Source organism: Hypanus sabinus, chromosome 29 (assembly GCF_030144855.1).
Source record: "Hypanus sabinus isolate sHypSab1 chromosome 29, sHypSab1.hap1, whole genome shotgun sequence".
Taxonomy (NCBI): domain Eukaryota; kingdom Metazoa; phylum Chordata; class Chondrichthyes; order Myliobatiformes; family Dasyatidae; genus Hypanus; species Hypanus sabinus.
Genome location: NC_082734.1, coordinates 20,204,834 through 20,229,396, shown reverse-complemented (window position 1 = coordinate 20,229,396; position 24,563 = coordinate 20,204,834). Strand labels below are relative to the sequence as shown.

Here is a 24,563-nt window from a genome sequence, read left to right as displayed (position 1 = left end):
CCACGTCGCCGTGCTTCACGCACTCAGGGAGCTCTGCCCTGTGTTCTGTCACGGCTAGCTGCCACCACCTTCCACACTGCGGCCACGGCCGCCGGCCGCTCCCATCTGTCCGCACTCGCGGCATTTACCTCGCGTGGCTGCTGGCTGCCGTTAGCGCTGGGGGCCGGCTCCTGCTTTCTCTTCACACTTTTCCTGTTTCAGAACCAAGGCGATAATCAATACCACTTTCAGTCCACAGCGCTCGCCCGCACGCTCCACAACCGAGGGATGATGCCGGGCAAAATCACACCTGCCAATCAGAGCAGTGGGGCACCAGCGCCACCGTCGGTCCGCTACACAGATTTCCTCTTGCCACGCGTGCCCGCCCCCTTCCTCCCTCACTCTCCCCCTCCCGTTTCTACATGCAAGCACCCACCCCGCTGGCTGCATAACCAGTCAGTCTGTCATGTAAGAGAGACCCTGCCTGCCTGCCACTGCTAAACAGTTTGCTATGCATCAAGGTCAAGACGATGACAATGACAACAAGGGGACAAACTCAATTGGTCAGAAGAAGGTGGGTGGGGGGGAGAGAAACTTCCCCATGATAACCTGTGCAGACGCAAAGTCTGCAACTCGGACAGCTTCTCTCAGCCACTCGACAATCGGAATTGCACATCAAATAAATCAGCCACAGAGGTGTCAACAACGGCTGCAATTTAGCCTTCGCCTTGCAGAGCACACCCATTGTCTGCCCTCAGCCACACCTGTAGACGACATCCTCCTCTTCTCCCCATGCTAGCCAGGAGGCCTTTCTGACCGCCGACTTTGGCCACCCACGTCCACCACCGTCGCGCCGGTCTTGAGCCGCCGGCCGGTGCCGCCACCCTTCCGTTTTCTCGCTTCCCGGCAGAGCACAGCCTCGGCAAGCAGACGGCTCGGCTCAGAGCCCAGAGGAGGCGCGCTCTCGCCGTCGAGTGCGGGGAGGGGACGGCCTTGCAGGGAGGGTCGAGCGGCCTGCTTCCACTCCCCCTGCGGACAGGACAGCATGACCAGCCTCCCACGGCCAGGAGGACAGAGAGCGGGGCAAGTGAGGAAACTTCCCATCCCAGCCGACGGCCACGCTGTCGCACGCACGCGCAGAGCCGCCCGCCCCGCCTGCTCTGTCCCAAAGCGGGCGGGGTGGGCTGCACGACGGCCGTCTCTCCTGGGGCCACGGAGAGGACAGATCGTCCCTCGCTCGCGCAGCTAGCTGCTGAGCCTCAGCCGGCAGCCGGCAGCCTCTGCCAATGACGTCGGCCCTAACAGGCCCAGCCTCCCTCCCCGACCATTGGTGGATCACTGGCAGATTTACATAGCCTCTGACAAGTCCGACTCACCGCCGACCAGCGAGGTGACAGCTGTCGAGCACGACGATCGATTCCAGACGACCCGGGCCAGGGCTGCCAGCGGGGCAGGGCAGCAAGCACTCTGCCAGGCCTCCTGCTTCAATCTAAACACCGGAGCCCGGGCAGGATGCGGGCGACTCAAGGGCCGCGCCGGCATCGCTTCTCGGCCTTTTGGCTAAGATCAAGTGTAGTATCTGTTCTTATCAGTTTAATATCTGATACGTCCCTTATCTGGGGACCATATATTAAATTGATTTTTGGAACAGGGAGATGGAATAGGGGCTTGCTCCGTCCACTCCACGCATCGACCCGGTATTGCAGTGCCTCTGGGAACGGTGCACTTCCCCCCTGGGGAATTTCAAACTAACAAAGAAAAGAAAAGTGAGAAAAACTCAGCAGCAGCAGCAGCAGCATAAACAAGCGTGCACGTGGAGGGGGAGAGAGAAGACAGAGTGTGAGAGTGAGTGAGAAGGAGCGAGAGACAGAAGACAGTGTGAGAGTCAGAGAGACAGAGAGCTGCTTGCTCTCCACACCCTCTGTGCGTCTGTGTCTAGATCTTCCTCTCTACCTACAGCTCGCTCACTCGCGCAATCTGTAGCCAACTCAACAGCAGCACTGGCATTATATCTAGGCCGTCCCGCTAAGATCGACTGCATCTCACATCAGGTAGGTGCTGCAGCCAAGGCGCTGCGCTTCACCAGCTTTCCGAAGGACGGAATACCACTTGGCATTCCTGCAGCAAGCGGCTCTGCACATCATCCATTCCGATGCCTGGCCTGCTTGCTCGGCTTGGCTGCTGGCTGCACCAAGCTCAGCACCAGAGTCGAGCGGGCTGAAAGGCCTTTTCTCTCCTGCGCTCTTTCTCTCTCTCCTTTTCTCTTCTTCTCAGCTGCTCCCTTACAAAGGAGCCAAAGACAGACGCGACCGACCCACCGACCGACAGACGGGCGACTGATATCCACTCACTCGCTCGGCTGCAATTTCACCGTTTCTTTCAGCAGCCGGCCAGACGGACAGGCTCATTCAAATCGACCCGGCCGACTGGGACAAGCCATCCGAGCGAGCGAGCGAGGGAGGGAGGGTGTGACAGATGGGTGCCCGGCTACGGAGAACTGGGTGGGGGCGCCAGCGCAACAAACGGCAGGGCCCGGTGCTCCTGCTCCCTTCTTCTGCCCCGTGCGCACCATCCGCATCTCCCACCGCCTTCCGCACCAGATTCAGCTCAGCAGCGCCGTGCCATGCCGTGACAAAAATCACCACCCAGCCATACGTACCATCAGCAAAAAAAAACTCTGCCTGCCTACCTGTCCTGGCCTCATCCGTCTGGCCCGGATTTCTTTTTCTCTCTCTCTCTCTCTCTCTCTCTCGCTTGCTTCCTTCTTTCTCTCGCTCTCTCTTGCTTCCTTCTTCCCTGCTCCAAAACCTCCATTCTGATTCGTCTAGCTGCCTGCCTATCTGCTCTGTCATGACATTCTCTATCTTGTGCCCCATACCCCCGCCGGCCCACCCCCAGCCATTACATTCGAGGCTCAAGGGATATGGGGGGAGAGGGCAGCAACGGGGTACTACTGATCGTCTATCCTTAGCCATGATGACAGTGAGTGGCGGTGCTGCCTAGAAGGGCCGAATGGCCAACTCCTGCACCTAGTGTCTATCCTGCATTGTCTATGACCGACCGGCTCAGTCAAGCTCTCACATCTCTCAGAGGCTCAGAGCACCTGGGGGAGGGCGGGCGGACACTGACCGCCGCTCGCTCCCTGGGCCTGGCCTGTCTGCCTGCCTGGCCTTAACCATTATCGTGCAAAAGGATACAATCACAGAGGGCAGACAGCAACACTTCTTCATTGGGGAAGGGCAAATTATCAGGCTACAAGGCTACAATTTCCGCCTCGCCTCTGAATTGGGATCATCTGTCTGCAGGGAAATACATGTATGTATGTATGTATGGACGACTGCTCCATGCTTAGGGGTCTCTAGCAGGGCAATCAGCAGAATGTTAGGGATAAATTTCTCCCAGAGAGAAATTTAGAAAGTGGAATTTAGAATGCTCCCCCCTCCCCAGAGAGGAAGATAAAGAATGGTACCCTGGCTGACAAGCCGGCTGGAAGAAGGCAACACTGTGGGCCCAACGGCCTGCCTGCCTGCCTGTACTGTGCTCCACCACTCTGTGTTTCTAACTTTCATCATTTTCCAAGGCCACTCACTCACTCAAACCTCTCACACTTAGGCGTACCCGCTCGGCGCCGTCTCCACCGTTGCCGCGTCCGTCCACGTCGCCGTGCTTCACGCACTCAGGGAGCTCTGCCCTGTGTTCTGTCACGGCTAGCTGCCGCCACCTTCCACACTGCGGCCACGGCCGCCGGCCGCTCCCATCTGTCCGCACTCGCGGCATTTACCTCGCGTGGCTGCTGGCTGCCGTTAGCGCTGGGGGCCGGCTCCTGCTTTCTCTTCACACTTTTCCTGTTTCAGAACCAAGGCGATAATCAATACCACTTTCAGTCCACAGCGCTCGCCCGCACGCTCCACAACCGAGGGATGATGCCGGGCAAAATCACACCTGCCAATCAGAGCAGTGGGGCACCAGCGCCACCGTCGGTCCGCTACACAGATTTCCTCTTGCCACGCGTGCCCGCCCCCTTCCTCCCTCACTCTCCCCCTCCCGTTTCTACATGCAAGCACCCACCCCGCTGGCTGCATAACCAGTCAGTCTGTCATGTAAGAGAGACCCTGCCTGCCTGCCACTGCTAAACAGTTTGCTATGCATCAAGGTCAAGACGATGACAATGACAACAAGGGGACAAACTCAATTGGTCAGAAGAAGGTGGGTGGGGGGGAGAGAAACTTCCCCATGATAACCTGTGCAGACGCAAAGTCTGCAACTCGGACAGCTTCTCTCAGCCACTCGACAATCGGAATTGCACATCAAATAAATCAGCCACAGAGGTGTCAACAACGGCTGCAATTTAGCCTTCGCCTTGCAGAGCACACCCATTGTCTGCCCTCAGCCACACCTGTAGACGACATCCTCCTCTTCTCCCCATGCTAGCCAGGAGGCCTTTCTGACCGCCGACTTTGGCCACCCACGTCCACCACCGTCGCGCCGGTCTTGAGCCGCCGGCCGGTGCCGCCACCCTTCCGTTTTCTCGCTTCCCGGCAGAGCACAGCCTCGGCAAGCAGACGGCTCGGCTCAGAGCCCAGAGGAGGCGCGCTCTCGCCGTCGAGTGCGGGGAGGGGACGGCCTTGCAGGGAGGGTCGAGCGGCCTGCTTCCACTCCCCCTGCGGACAGGACAGCATGACCAGCCTCCCACGGCCAGGAGGACAGAGAGCGGGGCAAGTGAGGAAACTTCCCATCCCAGCCGACGGCCACGCTGTCGCACGCACGCGCAGAGCCGCCCGCCCCGCCTGCTCTGTCCCAAAGCGGGCGGGGTGGGCTGCACGACGGCCGTCTCTCCTGGGGCCACGGAGAGGACAGATCGTCCCTCGCTCGCGCAGCTAGCTGCTGAGCCTCAGCCGGCAGCCGGCAGCCTCTGCCAATGACGTCGGCCCTAACAGGCCCAGCCTCCCTCCCCGACCATTGGTGGATCACTGGCAGATTTACATAGCCTCTGACAAGTCCGACTCACCGCCGACCAGCGAGGTGACAGCTGTCGAGCACGACGATCGATTCCAGACGACCCGGGCCAGGGCTGCCAGCGGGGCAGGGCAGCAAGCACTCTGCCAGGCCTCCTGCTTCAATCTAAACACCGGAGCCCGGGCAGGATGCGGGCGACTCAAGGGCCGCGCCGGCATCGCTTCTCGGCCTTTTGGCTAAGATCAAGTGTAGTATCTGTTCTTATCAGTTTAATATCTGATACGTCCCTTATCTGGGGACCATATATTAAATTGATTTTTGGAACAGGGAGATGGAATAGGGGCTTGCTCCGTCCACTCCACGCATCGACCCGGTATTGCAGTGCCTCTGGGAACGGTGCACTTCCCCCCTGGGGAATTTCAAACTAACAAAGAAAAGAAAAGTGAGAAAAACTCAGCAGCAGCAGCAGCAGCATAAACAAGCGTGCACGTGGAGGGGGAGAGAGAAGACAGAGTGTGAGAGTGAGTGAGAAGGAGCGAGAGACAGAAGACAGTGTGAGAGTCAGAGAGACAGAGAGCTGCTTGCTCTCCACACCCTCTGTGCGTCTGTGTCTAGATCTTCCTCTCTACCTACAGCTCGCTCACTCGCGCAATCTGTAGCCAACTCAACAGCAGCACTGGCATTATATCTAGGCCGTCCCGCTAAGATCGACTGCATCTCACATCAGGTAGGTGCTGCAGCCAAGGCGCTGCGCTTCACCAGCTTTCCGAAGGACGGAATACCACTTGGCATTCCTGCAGCAAGCGGCTCTGCACATCATCCATTCCGATGCCTGGCCTGCTTGCTCGGCTTGGCTGCTGGCTGCACCAAGCTCAGCACCAGAGTCGAGCGGGCTGAAAGGCCTTTTCTCTCCTGCGCTCTTTCTCTCTCTCCTTTTCTCTTCTTCTCAGCTGCTCCCTTACAAAGGAGCCAAAGACAGACGCGACCGACCCACCGACCGACAGACGGGCGACTGATATCCACTCACTCGCTCGGCTGCAATTTCACCGTTTCTTTCAGCAGCCGGCCAGACGGACAGGCTCATTCAAATCGACCCGGCCGACTGGGACAAGCCATCCGAGCGAGCGAGCGAGGGAGGGAGGGTGTGACAGATGGGTGCCCGGCTACGGAGAACTGGGTGGGGGCGCCAGCGCAACAAACGGCAGGGCCCGGTGCTCCTGCTCCCTTCTTCTGCCCCGTGCGCACCATCCGCATCTCCCACCGCCTTCCGCACCAGATTCAGCTCAGCAGCGCCGTGCCATGCCGTGACAAAAATCACCACCCAGCCATACGTACCATCAGCAAAAAAAAACTCTGCCTGCCTACCTGTCCTGGCCTCATCCGTCTGGCCCGGATTTCTTTTTCTCTCTCTCTCTCTCTCTCTCTCTCTCTCGCTTGCTTCCTTCTTTCTCTCGCTCTCTCTTGCTTCCTTCTTCCCTGCTCCAAAACCTCCATTCTGATTCGTCTAGCTGCCTGCCTATCTGCTCTGTCATGACATTCTCTACCTTGTGCCCCATACCCCCGCCGGCCCACCCCCAGCCATTACATTCGAGGCTCAAGGGATATGGGGGGAGAGGGCAGCAACGGGGTACTACTGATCGTCTATCCTTAGCCATGATGACAGTGAGTGGCGGTGCTGCCTAGAAGGGCCGAATGGCCAACTCCTGCACCTACTGTCTATCCTGCATTGTCTATGACCGACCGGCTCAGTCAAGCTCTCACATCTCTCAGAGGCTCAGAGCACCTGGGGGAGGGCGGGCGGACACTGACCGCCGCTCGCTCCCTGGGCCTGGCCTGTCTGCCTGCCTGGCCTTAACCATTATCGTGCAAAAGGATACAATCACAGAGGGCAGACAGCAACACTTCTTCATTGGGGAAGGGCAAATTATCAGGCTACAAGGCTACAATTTCCGCCTCGCCTCTGAATTGGGATCATCCGTCTGCAGGGAAATACATGTATGTATGTATGGACGACTGCTCCATGCTTAGGGGTCTCTAGCAGGGCAATCAGCAGAATGTTAGGGATAAATTTCTCCCAGAGAGAAATTTAGAAAGTGGAATTTAGAATGCTCCCCCCTCCCCAGAGAGGAAGATAAAGAATGGTACCCTGGCTGACAAGCCGGCTGGAAGAAGGCAACACTGTGGGCCCAACGGCCTGCCTGCCTGCCTGCCTGTACTGTGCTCCACCACTCTGTGTTTCTAACTTTCATCATTTTCCAAGGCCACTCACTCACTCAAACCTCTCACACTTAGGCGTACCCGCTCGGCGCCGTCTCCACCGTTGCCGCGTCCGTCCACGTCGCCGTGCTTCACGCACTCAGGGAGCTCTGCCCTGTGTCCTGTCACGGCTAGCTGCCGCCACCTTCCACACTGCGGCCACGGCCGCCGGCCGCTCCCATCTGTCAGCACTCGCGGCATTTACCTCGCGTGGCTGCTGGCTGCCGTTAGCGCTGGGGGCCGGCTCCTGCTTTCTCTTCACACTTTTCCTGTTTCAGAACCAAGGCGATAATCAATACCACTTTCAGTCCACAGCGCTCGCCCGCACGCTCCACGACCGAGGGATGATGCCGGGCAAAATCACACCTGCCAATCAGAGCAGTGGGGCACCAGCGCCACCGTCGGTCCGCTACACAGATTTCCTCTTGCCACGCGTGCCCGCCCCCTTCCTCCCTCACTCTCCCCCTCCCGTTTCTACATGCAAGCACCCACCCCGCTGGCTGCATAACCAGTCAGTCTGTCATGTAAGAGAGACCCTGCCTGCCTGCCACTGCTAAACAGTTTGCTATGCATCAAGGTCAAGACGATGACAATGACAACAAGGGGACAAACTCAATTGGTCAGAAGAAGGTGGGTGGGGGGGAGAGAAACTTCCCCATGATAACCTGTGCAGACGCAAAGTCTGCAACTCGGACAGCTTCTCTCAGCCACTCGACAATCGGAATTGCACATCAAATAAATCAGCCACAGAGGTGTCAACAACGGCTGCAATTTAGCCTTCGCCTTGCAGAGCACACCCATTGTCTGCCCTCAGCCACACCTGTAGACGACATCCTCCTCTTCTCCCCATGCTAGCCAGGAGGCCTTTCTGACCGCCGACTTTGGCCACCCACGTCCACCACCGTCGCGCCGGTCTTGAGCCGCCGGCCGGTGCCGCCACCCTTCCGTTTTCTCGCTTCCCGGCAGAGCACAGCCTCGGCAAGCAGACAGCTCGGCTCAGAGCCCAGAGGAGGCGCGCTCTCGCCGTCGAGTGCGGGGAGGGGACGGCCTTGCAGGGAGGGTCGAGCGGCCTGCTTCCACTCCCCCTGCGGACAGGACAGCATGACCAGCCTCCCACGGCCAGGAGGACAGAGAGCGGGGCAAGTGAGGAAACTTCCCATCCCAGCCGACGGCCACGCTGTCGCACGCACGCGCAGAGCCGCCCGCCCCGCCTGCTCTGTCCCAAAGCGGGCGGGGTGGGCTGCACGACGGCCGTCTCTCCTGGGGCCACGGAGAGGACAGATCGTCCCTCGCTCGCGCAGCTAGCTGCTGAGCCTCAGCCGGCAGCCGGCAGCCTCTGCCAATGACGTCGGCCCTAACAGGCCCAGCCTCCCTCCCCGACCATTGGTGGATCACTGGCAGATTTACATAGCCTCTGACAAGTCCGACTCACCGCCGACCAGCGAGGTGACAGCTGTCGAGCACGACGATCGATTCCAGACGACCCGGGCCAGGGCTGCCAGCGGGGCAGGGCAGCAAGCACTCTGCCAGGCCTCCTGCTTCAATCTAAACACCGGAGCCCGGGCAGGATGCGGGCGACTCAAGGGCCGCGCCGGCATCGCTTCTCGGCCTTTTGGCTAAGATCAAGTGTAGTATCTGTTCTTATCAGTTTAATATCTGATACGTCCCTTATCTGGGGACCATATATTAAATTGATTTTTGGAACAGGGAGATGGAATAGGGGCTTGCTCCGTCCACTCCACGCATCGACCCGGTATTGCAGTGCCTCTGGGAACGGTGCACTTCCCCCCTGGGGAATTTCAAACTAACAAAGAAAAGAAAAGTGAGAAAAACTCAGCAGCAGCAGCAGCAGCATAAACAAGCGTGCACGTGGAGGGGGAGAGAGAAGACAGAGTGTGAGAGTGAGTGAGAAGGAGCGAGAGACAGAAGACAGTGTGAGAGTCAGAGAGACAGAGAGCTGCTTGCTCTCCACACCCTCTGTGCGTCTGTGTCTAGATCTTCCTCTCTACCTACAGCTCGCTCACTCGCGCAATCTGTAGCCAACTCAACAGCAGCACTGGCATTATATCTAGGCCGTCCCGCTAAGATCGACTGCATCTCACATCAGGTAGGTGCTGCAGCCAAGGCGCTGCGCTTCACCAGCTTTCCGAAGGACGGAATACCACTTGGCATTCCTGCAGCAAGCGGCTCTGCACATCATCCATTCCGATGCCTGGCCTGCTTGCTCGGCTTGGCTGCTGGCTGCACCAAGCTCAGCACCAGAGTCGAGCGGGCTGAAAGGCCTTTTCTCTCCTGCGCTCTTTCTCTCTCTCCTTTTCTCTTCTTCTCAGCTGCTCCCTTACAAAGGAGCCAAAGACAGACGCGACCGACCCACCGACCGACAGACGGGCGACTGATATCCACTCACTCGCTCGGCTGCAATTTCACCGTTTCTTTCAGCAGCCGGCCAGACGGACAGGCTCATTCAAATCGACCCGGCCGACTGGGACAAGCCATCCGAGCGAGCGAGCGAGGGAGGGAGGGTGTGACAGATGGGTGCCCGGCTACGGAGAACTGGGTGGGGGCGCCAGCGCAACAAACGGCAGGGCCCGGTGCTCCTGCTCCCTTCTTCTGCCCCGTGCGCACCATCCGCATCTCCCACCGCCTTCCGCACCAGATTCAGCTCAGCAGCGCCGTGCCATGCCGTGACAAAAATCACCACCCAGCCATACGTACCATCAGCAAAAAAAAACTCTGCCTGCCTACCTGTCCTGGCCTCATCCGTCTGGCCCGGATTTCTTTTTCTCTCTCTCTCTCTCTCTCTCTCTCGCTTGCTTCCTTCTTTCTCTCGCTCTCTCTTGCTTCCTTCTTCCCTGCTCCAAAACCTCCATTCTGATTCGTCTAGCTGCCTGCCTATCTGCTCTGTCATGACATTCTCTATCTTGTGCCCCATACCCCCGCCGGCCCACCCCCAGCCATTACATTCGAGGCTCAAGGGATATGGGGGGAGAGGGCAGCAACGGGGTACTACTGATCGTCTATCCTTAGCCATGATGACAGTGAGTGGCGGTGCTGCCTAGAAGGGCCGAATGGCCAACTCCTGCACCTAGTGTCTATCCTGCATTGTCTATGACCGACCGGCTCAGTCAAGCTCTCACATCTCTCAGAGGCTCAGAGCACCTGGGGGAGGGCGGGCGGACACTGACCGCCGCTCGCTCCCTGGGCCTGGCCTGTCTGCCTGCCTGGCCTTAACCATTATCGTGCAAAAGGATACAATCACAGAGGGCAGACAGCAACACTTCTTCATTGGGGAAGGGCAAATTATCAGGCTACAAGGCTACAATTTCCGCCTCGCCTCTGAATTGGGATCATCTGTCTGCAGGGAAATACATGTATGTATGTATGTATGGACGACTGCTCCATGCTTAGGGGTCTCTAGCAGGGCAATCAGCAGAATGTTAGGGATAAATTTCTCCCAGAGAGAAATTTAGAAAGTGGAATTTAGAATGCTCCCCCCTCCCCAGAGAGGAAGATAAAGAATGGTACCCTGGCTGACAAGCCGGCTGGAAGAAGGCAACACTGTGGGCCCAACGGCCTGCCTGCCTGCCTGTACTGTGCTCCACCACTCTGTGTTTCTAACTTTCATCATTTTCCAAGGCCACTCACTCACTCAAACCTCTCACACTTAGGCGTACCCGCTCGGCGCCGTCTCCACCGTTGCCGCGTCCGTCCACGTCGCCGTGCTTCACGCACTCAGGGAGCTCTGCCCTGTGTTCTGTCACGGCTAGCTGCCGCCACCTTCCACACTGCGGCCACGGCCGCCGGCCGCTCCCATCTGTCCGCACTCGCGGCATTTACCTCGCGTGGCTGCTGGCTGCCGTTAGCGCTGGGGGCCGGCTCCTGCTTTCTCTTCACACTTTTCCTGTTTCAGAACCAAGGCGATAATCAATACCACTTTCAGTCCACAGCGCTCGCCCGCACGCTCCACAACCGAGGGATGATGCCGGGCAAAATCACACCTGCCAATCAGAGCAGTGGGGCACCAGCGCCACCGTCGGTCCGCTACACAGATTTCCTCTTGCCACGCGTGCCCGCCCCCTTCCTCCCTCACTCTCCCCCTCCCGTTTCTACATGCAAGCACCCACCCCGCTGGCTGCATAACCAGTCAGTCTGTCATGTAAGAGAGACCCTGCCTGCCTGCCACTGCTAAACAGTTTGCTATGCATCAAGGTCAAGACGATGACAATGACAACAAGGGGACAAACTCAATTGGTCAGAAGAAGGTGGGTGGGGGGGAGAGAAACTTCCCCATGATAACCTGTGCAGACGCAAAGTCTGCAACTCGGACAGCTTCTCTCAGCCACTCGACAATCGGAATTGCACATCAAATAAATCAGCCACAGAGGTGTCAACAACGGCTGCAATTTAGCCTTCGCCTTGCAGAGCACACCCATTGTCTGCCCTCAGCCACACCTGTAGACGACATCCTCCTCTTCTCCCCATGCTAGCCAGGAGGCCTTTCTGACCGCCGACTTTGGCCACCCACGTCCACCACCGTCGCGCCGGTCTTGAGCCGCCGGCCGGTGCCGCCACCCTTCCGTTTTCTCGCTTCCCGGCAGAGCACAGCCTCGGCAAGCAGACGGCTCGGCTCAGAGCCCAGAGGAGGCGCGCTCTCGCCGTCGAGTGCGGGGAGGGGACGGCCTTGCAGGGAGGGTCGAGCGGCCTGCTTCCACTCCCCCTGCGGACAGGACAGCATGACCAGCCTCCCACGGCCAGGAGGACAGAGAGCGGGGCAAGTGAGGAAACTTCCCATCCCAGCCGACGGCCACGCTGTCGCACGCACGCGCAGAGCCGCCCGCCCCGCCTGCTCTGTCCCAAAGCGGGCGGGGTGGGCTGCACGACGGCCGTCTCTCCTGGGGCCACGGAGAGGACAGATCGTCCCTCGCTCGCGCAGCTAGCTGCTGAGCCTCAGCCGGCAGCCGGCAGCCTCTGCCAATGACGTCGGCCCTAACAGGCCCAGCCTCCCTCCCCGACCATTGGTGGATCACTGGCAGATTTACATAGCCTCTGACAAGTCCGACTCACCGCCGACCAGCGAGGTGACAGCTGTCGAGCACGACGATCGATTCCAGACGACCCGGGCCAGGGCTGCCAGCGGGGCAGGGCAGCAAGCACTCTGCCAGGCCTCCTGCTTCAATCTAAACACCGGAGCCCGGGCAGGATGCGGGCGACTCAAGGGCCGCGCCGGCATCGCTTCTCGGCCTTTTGGCTAAGATCAAGTGTAGTATCTGTTCTTATCAGTTTAATATCTGATACGTCCCTTATCTGGGGACCATATATTAAATTGATTTTTGGAACAGGGAGATGGAATAGGGGCTTGCTCCGTCCACTCCACGCATCGACCCGGTATTGCAGTGCCTCTGGGAACGGTGCACTTCCCCCCTGGGGAATTTCAAACTAACAAAGAAAAGAAAAGTGAGAAAAACTCAGCAGCAGCAGCAGCAGCATAAACAAGCGTGCACGTGGAGGGGGAGAGAGAAGACAGAGTGTGAGAGTGAGTGAGAAGGAGCGAGAGACAGAAGACAGTGTGAGAGTCAGAGAGACAGAGAGCTGCTTGCTCTCCACACCCTCTGTGCGTCTGTGTCTAGATCTTCCTCTCTACCTACAGCTCGCTCACTCGCGCAATCTGTAGCCAACTCAACAGCAGCACTGGCATTATATCTAGGCCGTCCCGCTAAGATCGACTGCATCTCACATCAGGTAGGTGCTGCAGCCAAGGCGCTGCGCTTCACCAGCTTTCCGAAGGACGGAATACCACTTGGCATTCCTGCAGCAAGCGGCTCTGCACATCATCCATTCCGATGCCTGGCCTGCTTGCTCGGCTTGGCTGCTGGCTGCACCAAGCTCAGCACCAGAGTCGAGCGGGCTGAAAGGCCTTTTCTCTCCTGCGCTCTTTCTCTCTCTCCTTTTCTCTTCTTCTCAGCTGCTCCCTTACAAAGGAGCCAAAGACAGACGCGACCGACCCACCGACCGACAGACGGGCGACTGATATCCACTCACTCGCTCGGCTGCAATTTCACCGTTTCTTTCAGCAGCCGGCCAGACGGACAGGCTCATTCAAATCGACCCGGCCGACTGGGACAAGCCATCCGAGCGAGCGAGCGAGGGAGGGAGGGTGTGACAGATGGGTGCCCGGCTACGGAGAACTGGGTGGGGGCGCCAGCGCAACAAACGGCAGGGCCCGGTGCTCCTGCTCCCTTCTTCTGCCCCGTGCGCACCATCCGCATCTCCCACCGCCTTCCGCACCAGATTCAGCTCAGCAGCGCCGTGCCATGCCGTGACAAAAATCACCACCCAGCCATACGTACCATCAGCAAAAAAAAACTCTGCCTGCCTACCTGTCCTGGCCTCATCCGTCTGGCCCGGATTTCTTTTTCTCTCTCTCTCTCTCTCTCTCTCTCTCGCTTGCTTCCTTCTTTCTCTCGCTCTCTCTTGCTTCCTTCTTCCCTGCTCCAAAACCTCCATTCTGATTCGTCTAGCTGCCTGCCTATCTGCTCTGTCATGACATTCTCTATCTTGTGCCCCATACCCCCGCCGGCCCACCCCCAGCCATTACATTCGAGGCTCAAGGGATATGGGGGGAGAGGGCAGCAACGGGGTACTACTGATCGTCTATCCTTAGCCATGATGACAGTGAGTGGCGGTGCTGCCTAGAAGGGCCGAATGGCCAACTCCTGCACCTAGTGTCTATCCTGCATTGTCTATGACCGACCGGCTCAGTCAAGCTCTCACATCTCTCAGAGGCTCAGAGCACCTGGGGGAGGGCGGGCGGACACTGACCGCCGCTCGCTCCCTGGGCCTGGCCTGTCTGCCTGCCTGGCCTTAACCATTATCGTGCAAAAGGATACAATCACAGAGGGCAGACAGCAACACTTCTTCATTGGGGAAGGGCAAATTATCAGGCTACAAGGCTACAATTTCCGCCTCGCCTCTGAATTGGGATCATCTGTCTGCAGGGAAATACATGTATGTATGTATGTATGGACGACTGCTCCATGCTTAGGGGTCTCTAGCAGGGCAATCAGCAGAATGTTAGGGATAAATTTCTCCCAGAGAGAAATTTAGAAAGTGGAATTTAGAATGCTCCCCCCTCCCCAGAGAGGAAGATAAAGAATGGTACCCTGGCTGACAAGCCGGCTGGAAGAAGGCAACACTGTGGGCCCAACGGCCTGCCTGCCTGCCTGTACTGTGCTCCACCACTCTGTGTTTCTAACTTTCATCATTTTCCAAGGCCACTCACTCACTCAAACCTCTCACACTTAGGCGTACCCGCTCGGCGCCGTCTCCACCGTTGCCGCGTCCGTCCACGTCGCCGTGCTTCACGCACTCAGGGAGCTCTGCCCTGTGTTCTGTCACGGCTAGCTGCCGCCACCTTCCACACTGCGGCCACGGCCGCCGGCCGCTCCCATCTGTCCGCACTCGCGGCATTTACCTCGCGTGGCTGCTGGCTGCCGTTAGCGCTGGGGGCCGGCTCCTGCTTTCTCTTCACACTTTTCCTGTTTCAGAACCAAGGCGATAATCAATACCACTTTCAGTCCACAGCGCTCGCCCGCACGCTCCACAACCGAGGGATGATGCCGGGCAAAATCACACCTGCCAATCAGAGCAGTGGGGCACCAGCGCCACCGTCGGTCCGCTACACAGATTTCCTCTTGCCACGCGTGCCCGCCCCCTTCCTCCCTCACTCTCCCCCTCCCGTTTCTACATGCAAGCACCCACCCCGCTGGCTGCATAACCAGTCAGTCTGTCATGTAAGAGAGACCCTGCCTGCCTGCCACTGCTAAACAGTTTGCTATGCATCAAGGTCAAGACGATGACAATGACAACAAGGGGACAAACTCAATTGGTCAGAAGAAGGTGGGTGGGGGGGAGAGAAACTTCCCCATGATAACCTGTGCAGACGCAAAGTCTGCAACTCGGACAGCTTCTCTCAGCCACTCGACAATCGGAATTGCACATCAAATAAATCAGCCACAGAGGTGTCAACAACGGCTGCAATTTAGCCTTCGCCTTGCAGAGCACACCCATTGTCTGCCCTCAGCCACACCTGTAGACGACATCCTCCTCTTCTCCCCATGCTAGCCAGGAGGCCTTTCTGACCGCCGACTTTGGCCACCCACGTCCACCACCGTCGCGCCGGTCTTGAGCCGCCGGCCGGTGCCGCCACCCTTCCGTTTTCTCGCTTCCCGGCAGAGCACAGCCTCGGCAAGCAGACGGCTCGGCTCAGAGCCCAGAGGAGGCGCGCTCTCGCCGTCGAGTGCGGGGAGGGGACGGCCTTGCAGGGAGGGTCGAGCGGCCTGCTTCCACTCCCCCTGCGGACAGGACAGCATGACCAGCCTCCCACGGCCAGGAGGACAGAGAGCGGGGCAAGTGAGGAAACTTCCCATCCCAGCCGACGGCCACGCTGTCGCACGCACGCGCAGAGCCGCCCGCCCCGCCTGCTCTGTCCCAAAGCGGGCGGGGTGGGCTGCACGACGGCCATCTCTCCTGGGGCCACGGAGAGGACAGATCGTCCCTCGCTCGCGCAGCTAGCTGCTGAGCCTCAGCCGGCAGCCGGCAGCCTCTGCCAATGACGTCGGCCCTAACAGGCCCAGCCTCCCTCCCCGACCATTGGTGGATCACTGGCAGATTTACATAGCCTCTGACAAGTCCGACTCACCGCCGACCAGCGAGGTGACAGCTGTCGAGCACGACGATCGATTCCAGACGACCCGGGCCAGGGCTGCCAGCGGGGCAGGGCAGCAAGCACTCTGCCAGGCCTCCTGCTTCAATCTAAACACCGGAGCCCGGGCAGGATGCGGGCGACTCAAGGGCCGCGCCGGCATTGCTTCTCGGCCTTTTGGCTAAGATCAAGTGTAGTATCTGTTCTTATCAGTTTAATATCTGATACGTCCCTTATCTGGGGACCATATATTAAATTGATTTTTGGAACAGGGAGATGGAATAGGGGCTTGCTCCGTCCACTCCACGCATCGACCCGGTATTGCAGTGCCTCTGGGAACGGTGCACTTCCCCCCTGGGGAATTTCAAACTAACAAAGAAAAGAAAAGTGAGAAAAACTCAGCAGCAGCAGCAGCAGCATAAACAAGCGTGCACGTGGAGGGGGAGAGAGAAGACAGAGTGTGAGAGTGAGTGAGAAGGAGCGAGAGACAGAAGACAGTGTGAGAGTCAGAGAGACAGAGAGCTGCTTGCTCTCCACACCCTCTGTGCGTCTGTGTCTAGATCTTCCTCTCTACCTACAGCTCGCTCACTCGCGCAATCTGTAGCCAACTCAACAGCAGCACTGGCATTATATCTAGGCCGTCCCGCTAAGATCGACTGCATCTCACATCAGGTAGGTGCTGCAGCCAAGGCGCTGCGCTTCACCAGCTTTCCGAAGGACGGAATACCACTTGGCATTCCTGCAGCAAGCGGCTCTGCACATCATCCATTCCGATGCCTGGCCTGCTTGCTCGGCTTGGCTGCTGGCTGCACCAAGCTCAGCACCAGAGTCGAGCGGGCTGAAAGGCCTTTTCTCTCCTGCGCTCTTTCTCTCTCTCCTTTTCTCTTCTTCTCAGCTGCTCCCTTACAAAGGAGCCAAAGACAGACGCGACCGACCCACCGACCGACAGACGGGCGACTGATATCCACTCACTCGCTCGGCTGCAATTTCACCGTTTCTTTCAGCAGCCGGCCAGACGGACAGGCTCATTCAAATCGACCCGGCCGACTGGGACAAGCCATCCGAGCGAGCGAGCGAGGGAGGGAGGGTGTGACAGATGGGTGCCCGGCTACGGAGAACTGGGTGGGGGCGCCAGCGCAACAAACGGCAGGGCCCGGTGCTCCTGCTCCCTTCTTCTGCCCCGTGCGCACCATCCGCATCTCCCACCGCCTTCCGCACCAGATTCAGCTCAGCAGCGCCGTGCCATGCCGTGACAAAAATCACCACCCAGCCATACGTACCATCAGCAAAAAAAAACTCTGCCTGCCTACCTGTCCTGGCCTCATCCGTCTGGCCCGGATTTCTTTTTCTCTCTCTCTCTCTCTCTCTCTCTCTCGCTTGCTTCCTTCTTTCTCTCGCTCTCTCTTGCTTCCTTCTTCCCTGCTCCAAAACCTCCATTCTGATTCGTCTAGCTGCCTGCCTATCTGCTCTGTCATGACATTCTCTACCTTGTGCCCCATACCCCCGCCGGCCCACCCCCAGCCATTACATTCGAGGCTCAAGGGATATGGGGGGAGAGGGCAGCAACGGGGTACTACTGATCGTCTATCCTTAGCCATGATGACAGTGAGTGGCGGTGCTGCCTAGAAGGGCCGAATGGCCAACTCCTGCACCTACTGTCTATCCTGCATTGTCTATGACCGACCGGCTCAGTCAAGCTCTCACATCTCTCAGAGGCTCAGAGCACCTGGGGGAGGGCGGGCGGACACTGACCGCCGCTCGCTCCCTGGGCCTGGCCTGTCTGCCTGCCTGGCCTTAACCATTATCGTGCAAAAGGATACAATCACAGAGGGCAGACAGCAACACTTCTTCATTGGGGAAGGGCAAATTATCAGGCTACAAGGCTACAATTTCCGCCTCGCCTCTGAATTGGGATCATCCGTCTGCAGGGAAATACATGTATGTATGTATGGACGACTGCTCCATGCTTAGGGGTCTCTAGCAGGGCAATCAGCAGAATGTTAGGGATAAATTTCTCCCAGAGAGAAATTTAGAAAGTGGAATTTAGAATGCTCCCCCCTCCCCAGAGAGGAAGATAAAGAATGGTACCCTGGCTGACAAGCCGGCTGGAAGAAGGCAACACTGTGGGCCCAACGGCCTGCCTGCCTGCCTGCCTGTACTGTGCTCCACCACTCTGTGTTTCTAACTTTCATCATTTTCCAAGGCCACTCACTCACTCAAACCTCTCACACTTAGGCGTACCCGCTCGGCGCCGTCTCCACCGTTGCCGCGTCCGTCCACGTCGCCGTGCTTCACGCACTCAGGGAGCTCTGCCCTGTGTCCTGTCACGGCTAGCTGCCGCCACCTTCCACACTGCGGCCACGGCCGCCGGCCGCTCCCATCTGTCAGCACTCGCGGCATTTACCTCGCGTGGCTGCTGGCTGCCGTTAGCGCTGGGGGCCGGCTCCTGCTTTCTCTTCACACTTTTCCTGTTTCAGAACCAAGGCGATAATCAATACCACTTTCAGTCCACAGCGCTCGCCCGCACGCTCCACGACCGAGGGATGATGCCGGGCAAAATCACACCTGCCAATCAGAGCAGTGGGGCACCAGCGCCACCGTCGGTCCGCTACACAGATTTCCTCTTGCCACGCGTGCCCGCCCCCTTCCTCCCTCACTCTCCCCCTCCCGTTTCTACATGCAAGCACCCACCCCGCTGGCTGCATAACCAGTCAGTCTGTCATGTAAGAGAGACCCTGCCTGCCTGCCACTGCTAAACAGTTTGCTATGCATCAAGGTCAAGACGATGACAATGACAACAAGGGGACAAACTCAATTGGTCAGAAGAAGGTGGGTGGGGGGGAGAGAAACTTCCCCATGATAACCTGTGCAGACGCAAAGTCTGCAACTCGGACAGCTTCTCTCAGCCACTCGACAATCGGAATTGCACATCAAATAAATCAGCCACAGAGGTGTCAACAACGGCTGCAATTTAGCCTTCGCCTTGCAGAGCACACCCATTGTCTGCCCTCAGCCACACCTGTAGACGACATCCTCCTCTTCTCCCCATGCTAGCCAGGAGGCCTTTCTGACCGCCGACTTTGGCCACCCACGTCCACCACCGTCGCGCCGGTCTTGAGCCGCCGGCCGGTGCCGCCACCCTTCCGTTTTCTCGCTTCCCGGCAGAGCACAGCCTCGGCAAGCAGACGGCTCGGCTCAGAGCCCAGAGGAGGCGCGCTCTCGCCGTCGAGTGCGGGGAGGGGACGGCCTTGCAGGGAGGGTCGAGCGGCCTGCTTCCACTCCCCCTGCGGACAGGACAGCATGACCAGCCTCCCACGGCCAGGAGGACAGAGAGCGGGGCAAGTGAGGAAACTTCCCATCCCAGCCGACGGCCACGCTGTCGCACGCACGCGCAGAGCCGCCCGCCCCGCCTGCTCTGTCCCAAAGCGGGCGGGGTGGGCTGCACGACGGCCGTCTCTCCTGGGGCCACGGAGAGGACAGATCGTCCCTCGCTCGCGCAGCTAGCTGCTGAGCCTCAGCCGGCAGCCGGCAGCCTCTGCCAATGACGTCGGCCCTAACAGGCCCAGCCTCCCTCCCCGACCATTGGTGGATCACTGGCAGATTTACATAGCCTCTGACAAGTCCGACTCACCGCCGACCAGCGAGGTGACAGCTGTCGAGCACGACGATCGATTCCAGACGACCCGGGCCAGGGCTGCCAGCGGGGCAGGGCAGCAAGCACTCTGCCAGGCCTCCTGCTTCAATCTAAACACCGGAGCCCGGGCAGGATGCGGGCGACTCAAGGGCCGCGCCGGCATCGCTTCTCGGCCTTTTGGCTAAGATCAAGTGTAGTATCTGTTCTTATCAGTTTAATATCTGATACGTCCCTTATCTGGGGACCATATATTAAATTGATTTTTGGAACAGGGAGATGGAATAGGGGCTTGCTCCGTCCACTCCACGCATCGACCCGGTATTGCAGTGCCTCTGGGAACGGTGCACTTCCCCCCTGGGGAATTTCAAACTAACAAAGAAAAGAAAAGTGAGAAAAACTCAGCAGCAGCAGCAGCAGCATAAACAAGCGTGCACGTGGAGGGGGAGAGAGAAGACAGTGTGAGAGTGAGTGAGAAGGAGCGAGAGACAGAAGACAGTGTGAGAGTCAGAGAGACAGAGAGCTGCTTGCTCTCCACACCCTCTGTGTGTCTGTGTCTAGATCTTCCTCTCTACCTACAGCTCGCTCACTCGCGCAATCTGTAGCCAACTCAACAGCAGCACTGGCATTATATCTAGGCCGTCCCGCTAAGATCGACTGCATCTCACATCAGGTAGGTGCTGCAGCCAAGGCGCTGCGCTTCACCAGCTTTCCGAAGGACGGAATACCACTTGGCATTCCTGCAGCAAGCTGCTCTGCACATCATCCATTCCGATGCCTGGCCTGCTTGCTCGGCTTGGCTGCTGGCTGCACCAAGCTCAGCACCAGAGTCGAGCGGGCTGAAAGGCCTTTTCTCTCCTGCGCTCTTTCTCTCTCTCCTTTTCTCTTCTTCTCAGCTGCTCCCTTACAAAGGTGCCAAAGACAGACGCGACCGACCCACCGACCGACAGACGGGCGACTGATATCCACTCACTCGCTCGGCTGCAATTTCACCGTTTCTTTCAGCAGCCGGCCAGACGGACAGGCTCATTCAAATCGACCCGGCCGACTGGGACAAGCCATCCGAGCGAGCGAGCGAGGGAGGGAGGGTGTGACAGATGGGTGCCCGGCTACGGAGAACTGGGTGGGGGCGCCAGCGCAACAAACGGCAGGGCCCGGTGCTCCTGCTCCCTTCTTCTGCCCCGTGCGCACCATCCGCATCTCCCACCGCCTTCCGCACCAGATTCAGCTCAGCAGCGCCGTGCCATGCCGTGACAAAAATCACCACCCAGCCATACGTACCATCAGCAAAAAAAAACTCTGCCTGCCTACCTGTCCTGGCCTCATCCGTCTGGCCCGGATTTCTTTTTCTCTCTCTCTCTCTCTCTCTCTCTCTCTCGCTTGCTTCCTTCTTTCTCTCGCTCTCTCTTGCTTCCTTCTTCCCTGCTCCAAAACCTCCATTCTGATTCGTCTAGCTGCCTGCCTATCTGCTCTGTCATGACATTCTCTACCTTGTGCCCCATACCCCCGCCGGCCCACCCCCAGCCATTACATTCGAGGCTCAAGGGATATGGGGGGAGAGGGCAGCAACGGGGTACTACTGATCGTCTATCCTTAGCCATGATGACAGTGAGTGGCGGTGCTGCCTAGAAGGGCCGAATGGCCAACTCCTGCACCTACTGTCTATCCTGCATTGTCTATGACCGTCCGGCTCAGTCAAGCTCTCACATCTCTCAGAGGCTCAGAGCACCTGGGGGAGGGCGGGCGGACACTGACCGCCGCTCGCTCCCTGGGCCTGGCCTGTCTGCCTGCCTGGCCTTAACCATTATCGTGCAAAAGGATACAATCACAGAGGGCAGACAGCAACACTTCTTCATTGGGGAAGGGCAAATTATCAGGCTACAAGGCTACAATTTCCGCCTCGCCTCTGAATTGGGATCATCCGTCTGCAGGGAAATACATGTATGTATGTATGGACGACTGCTCCATGCTTAGGGGTCTCTAGCAGGGCAATCAGCAGAATGTTAGGGATAAATTTCTCCCAGAGAGAAATTTAGAAAGTGGAATTTAGAATGCTCCCCCCTCCCCAGAGAGGAAGATAAAGAATGGTACCCTGGCTGACAAGCCGGCTGGAAGAAGGCAACACTGTGGGCCCAATGGCCTGCCTGCCTGCCTGTACTGTGCTCTACCACTCTGTGTTTCTAACTTTCATCATTTTCCAAGGCCACTCACTCACTCAAACCTCTCACACTTAGGCGTACCCGCTCGGCGCCATCTCCACCGTTGCCGCGTCCGTCCACGTCGCCGTGCTTCACGCACTCAGGGAGCTCTGTCCTGTGTCCTGTCACGGCTAGCTGCCACCACCTTCCGCACTGCGGCCACGGCCGCCGGCCGCTCCCATCTGTCCGCACTCGCGGCATTTACCTCGCGTGGCTGCTGGCTGCCGTTAGCGCTGGGGGCCGGCTCCTGCTTTCTCTTCACACTTTTCCTGTTTCAGAACCAAGGCGATAATCAATACCCCTTTCAGTCCACAGCGCCCGCCCGCACGCTCCACGACCGAGGGATGATGCCGGGCAAAATCACACCTGCCAATCAGAGCAGTGGGGCACCAGCGCCACCGTCGGTCCGCTACACAGATTTCCTCTTGCCTCGTGTGCCCGCCCCCTTCCTCCCTCACTCTCCCCCTCCCGTTTCTACATGCAAGCACCCACCCCGCTGGCTGCATAACCAGTCAGTCTGTCATGTAAGAGAGACCCTGCCTGCCTGCCACTGCTAAACAGTTTGCTATGCATCAAGGTCAAGACGATGACAATGACAACAAGGGGACAAACTCAATTGGTCAGAAGAAGGTGGGTGGGGGGAGAGAAACTTCCCCATGATAACCTGTGCAGACGCAAAGTCTGCAACTCGGACAGCTTCTCTCAGCCACTCGACAATCGGAATTGCACATCAAATAAATCAGCCACAGAGGTGCCAATTTAGCCATCACCTTGCAGAGAACACCCATTGTTTCTCCTCAGCCACAGCTGAAGAGGACATCCTCCTCTTCTCCCCAAGCTTGCTCAGAGGCTTTTTTGACCGCCGAGTCAGCTGCGCATGCACCTCTGCGGTCATCCTTGGCTTATTCCAATTCAGGATTTTTCTACCTTGTCTGTTCGCATCTCTCGCCAACGTTATTGGAAAGGAAATAGATTTATGATCACCATCTCCAAAATTCTCTCCCCCTGTGAGATCTGACATCTGACCAGGTTCATTTCCCAGTACTGACTCTCCTCTTGTAGGCTTATCTACATACTAACGGCCCTCCTTATCCGCAAGTTCTGCATGCGCAAATTCATCCAACCGCGAATCAACAGAACCAAAAGTGCTCTCCCAGCACTTGTTGCACCCTTCTGTGTACTGAGGACCAGTTTAATATTGACCATACTCTTGTGGACCGGCTGACGGAGTGGGGGGGGGTGGGGGATGTTAAACATGTCTGGAATACTGCGATACTTGAAGGAGGTCCCTTGTGTCCAGTCTATTCCGCAATTTAGTTTTCGTGGCTCTCAGCTTCTGTCCCGCTTGTTCACTTTTTTCCTGCTGAGAGAAACTCAGCGGGTTTGTCTTTAAGCACAGGGTGATTTAAGCAGTTTTGAGGGCTTCATTGCCTCTTCGGGCAACCTCCAGAACCTTGGCCAGGTGCGGCGGGTCGCAAGTGGGGTCAGAGGACAGTTAAGGGTCAGAGGTCCCTGTGACGGGGCTGCGGCGGTCACAGTCCAGAGAGAGCGACCGACCGAGCGATGAGTGCGACAGGAGGCGTGCCTGCCCCCCCTTGTAGGATCTATCGGCTGACAAAAGCTTGCTTCAGTAGATAGCAGTGCGGTAGCGGCTACTTACGAAACCCTGAGCCCAAGTTAGGTCCACTGTGAATATTTTAGCACCGGCTTCCCCACGAACATTCGGTGTGCTAAACAGGTTTAGAGGCAGCACCTATCAGTCCGTGCTCCAGGCCAGTACCAATGGCACTTATCGCCGGCCACACAAGGCTGTCACTCCGTTTAGGCGACTTTCACTGAGGAAAGGAGCAGCTGACTCGTATCATTTCCTCGCGGCCCGGTGATTGGTGACCACTGAAATACACTGTGCAGTCAAGTGTGTGGCGGGGGAGCTGCACACACTGGGCAGAAAGAACAGAACTAAAACCTCGCAACCAATCTCTCAACAGTATCTGTGTATTTTTTCTTCGGGATCTACTGGGAAAGTCTCAAAGATCGACCAGTTGATCGTGGTCATCGGGTTGGCGACCACTACTCCAAGCTCATCTGCTTTGTTAACAATACTCCATGCATTAAAATAGACACATCTCAGACCGTCCACCTGAGTGTGTCCCTGCTCTATCACCTGCCTATCCTCCCTCACACACCGTCTCCAAGCTTTCTCTATTTGTGAGGCAACCACCTCTTTCTTCCCTAGACTCTTCAATTTGGTTCCCACCCCCCAATAATTCTAGTTGAAACTCTCCCCAGTAGCCTTAGCAAATCTCCCTGCCAGGTTATTGGTTCCCCTGTGATTTAAATGCAACCCATCCTTTTTGTATAGGTCACACCTGCCCCAAGAGAGGTCCCAATGATCCAGTAATATGAATCCCTGCCCCTGCTCCAATCCCTCAGCCACGCATTTATCCTTCACCTCATTCTATTCCTATTCTCACTGTCGTGTGGCACAGGCAGTAATCCCGAGATTACTACCTTTGTGGCCCTGCTTCTCAACTTCCTTCCTAACTCCCTGTAGTCTTTTTCAGGACCTCTTCCCTTTTCTTACCCATGTCATTATGTACCATAACCTCTGGCTGTTCTCCCTCCCACTGCAGGATATCTTGGACACGATCAGAAGCACCCCGGACCCTGGCACCTGGGAGGCAAACTACCATCCGAGTTTCATTCCTGCATCCACAGAATCGCCTGTCTGAACCCCTGACTATAGAGTCCCCTATCACTACTGCCTTCCTCTTCTTTTCCCTACCCTTCTTAGCCACAGGACCAGACTCTGTGCCAGAGGCACAGCCACTGTCACTTCCAC

General features: G+C 57.8%; 6 non-coding genes across 6 annotated transcripts; all 6 read left to right on the top strand.

Moving 5' to 3' along the window:
- Positions 1-1,519: 1,519 nt before the first annotated feature.
- Positions 1,520-1,710, top strand: LOC132383264 (U2 spliceosomal RNA). Its single transcript, XR_009508580.1, has one exon. It is a non-coding gene; the product is annotated as a U2 spliceosomal RNA (small nuclear RNA).
- A 3,441-nt stretch (positions 1,711-5,151) lies between these two features.
- On the top strand, positions 5,152-5,342 carry LOC132383263 (U2 spliceosomal RNA). The gene has a single exon (XR_009508579.1). It is a non-coding gene; the product is annotated as a U2 spliceosomal RNA (small nuclear RNA).
- A 3,445-nt stretch (positions 5,343-8,787) lies between these two features.
- Positions 8,788-8,978, top strand: LOC132383305 (U2 spliceosomal RNA). The gene has a single exon (XR_009508622.1). It is a non-coding gene; the product is annotated as a U2 spliceosomal RNA (small nuclear RNA).
- Positions 8,979-12,419: 3,441 nt separating this feature from the next.
- Positions 12,420-12,610, top strand: LOC132383294 (U2 spliceosomal RNA). The gene has a single exon (XR_009508611.1). It is a non-coding gene; the product is annotated as a U2 spliceosomal RNA (small nuclear RNA).
- Positions 12,611-16,053: 3,443 nt separating this feature from the next.
- Positions 16,054-16,244, top strand: LOC132383295 (U2 spliceosomal RNA). The gene has a single exon (XR_009508612.1). It is a non-coding gene; the product is annotated as a U2 spliceosomal RNA (small nuclear RNA).
- Positions 16,245-19,687: 3,443 nt separating this feature from the next.
- On the top strand, positions 19,688-19,878 carry LOC132383283 (U2 spliceosomal RNA). Its single transcript, XR_009508600.1, has one exon. It is a non-coding gene; the product is annotated as a U2 spliceosomal RNA (small nuclear RNA).
- Positions 19,879-24,563: the final 4,685 nt, after the last annotated feature.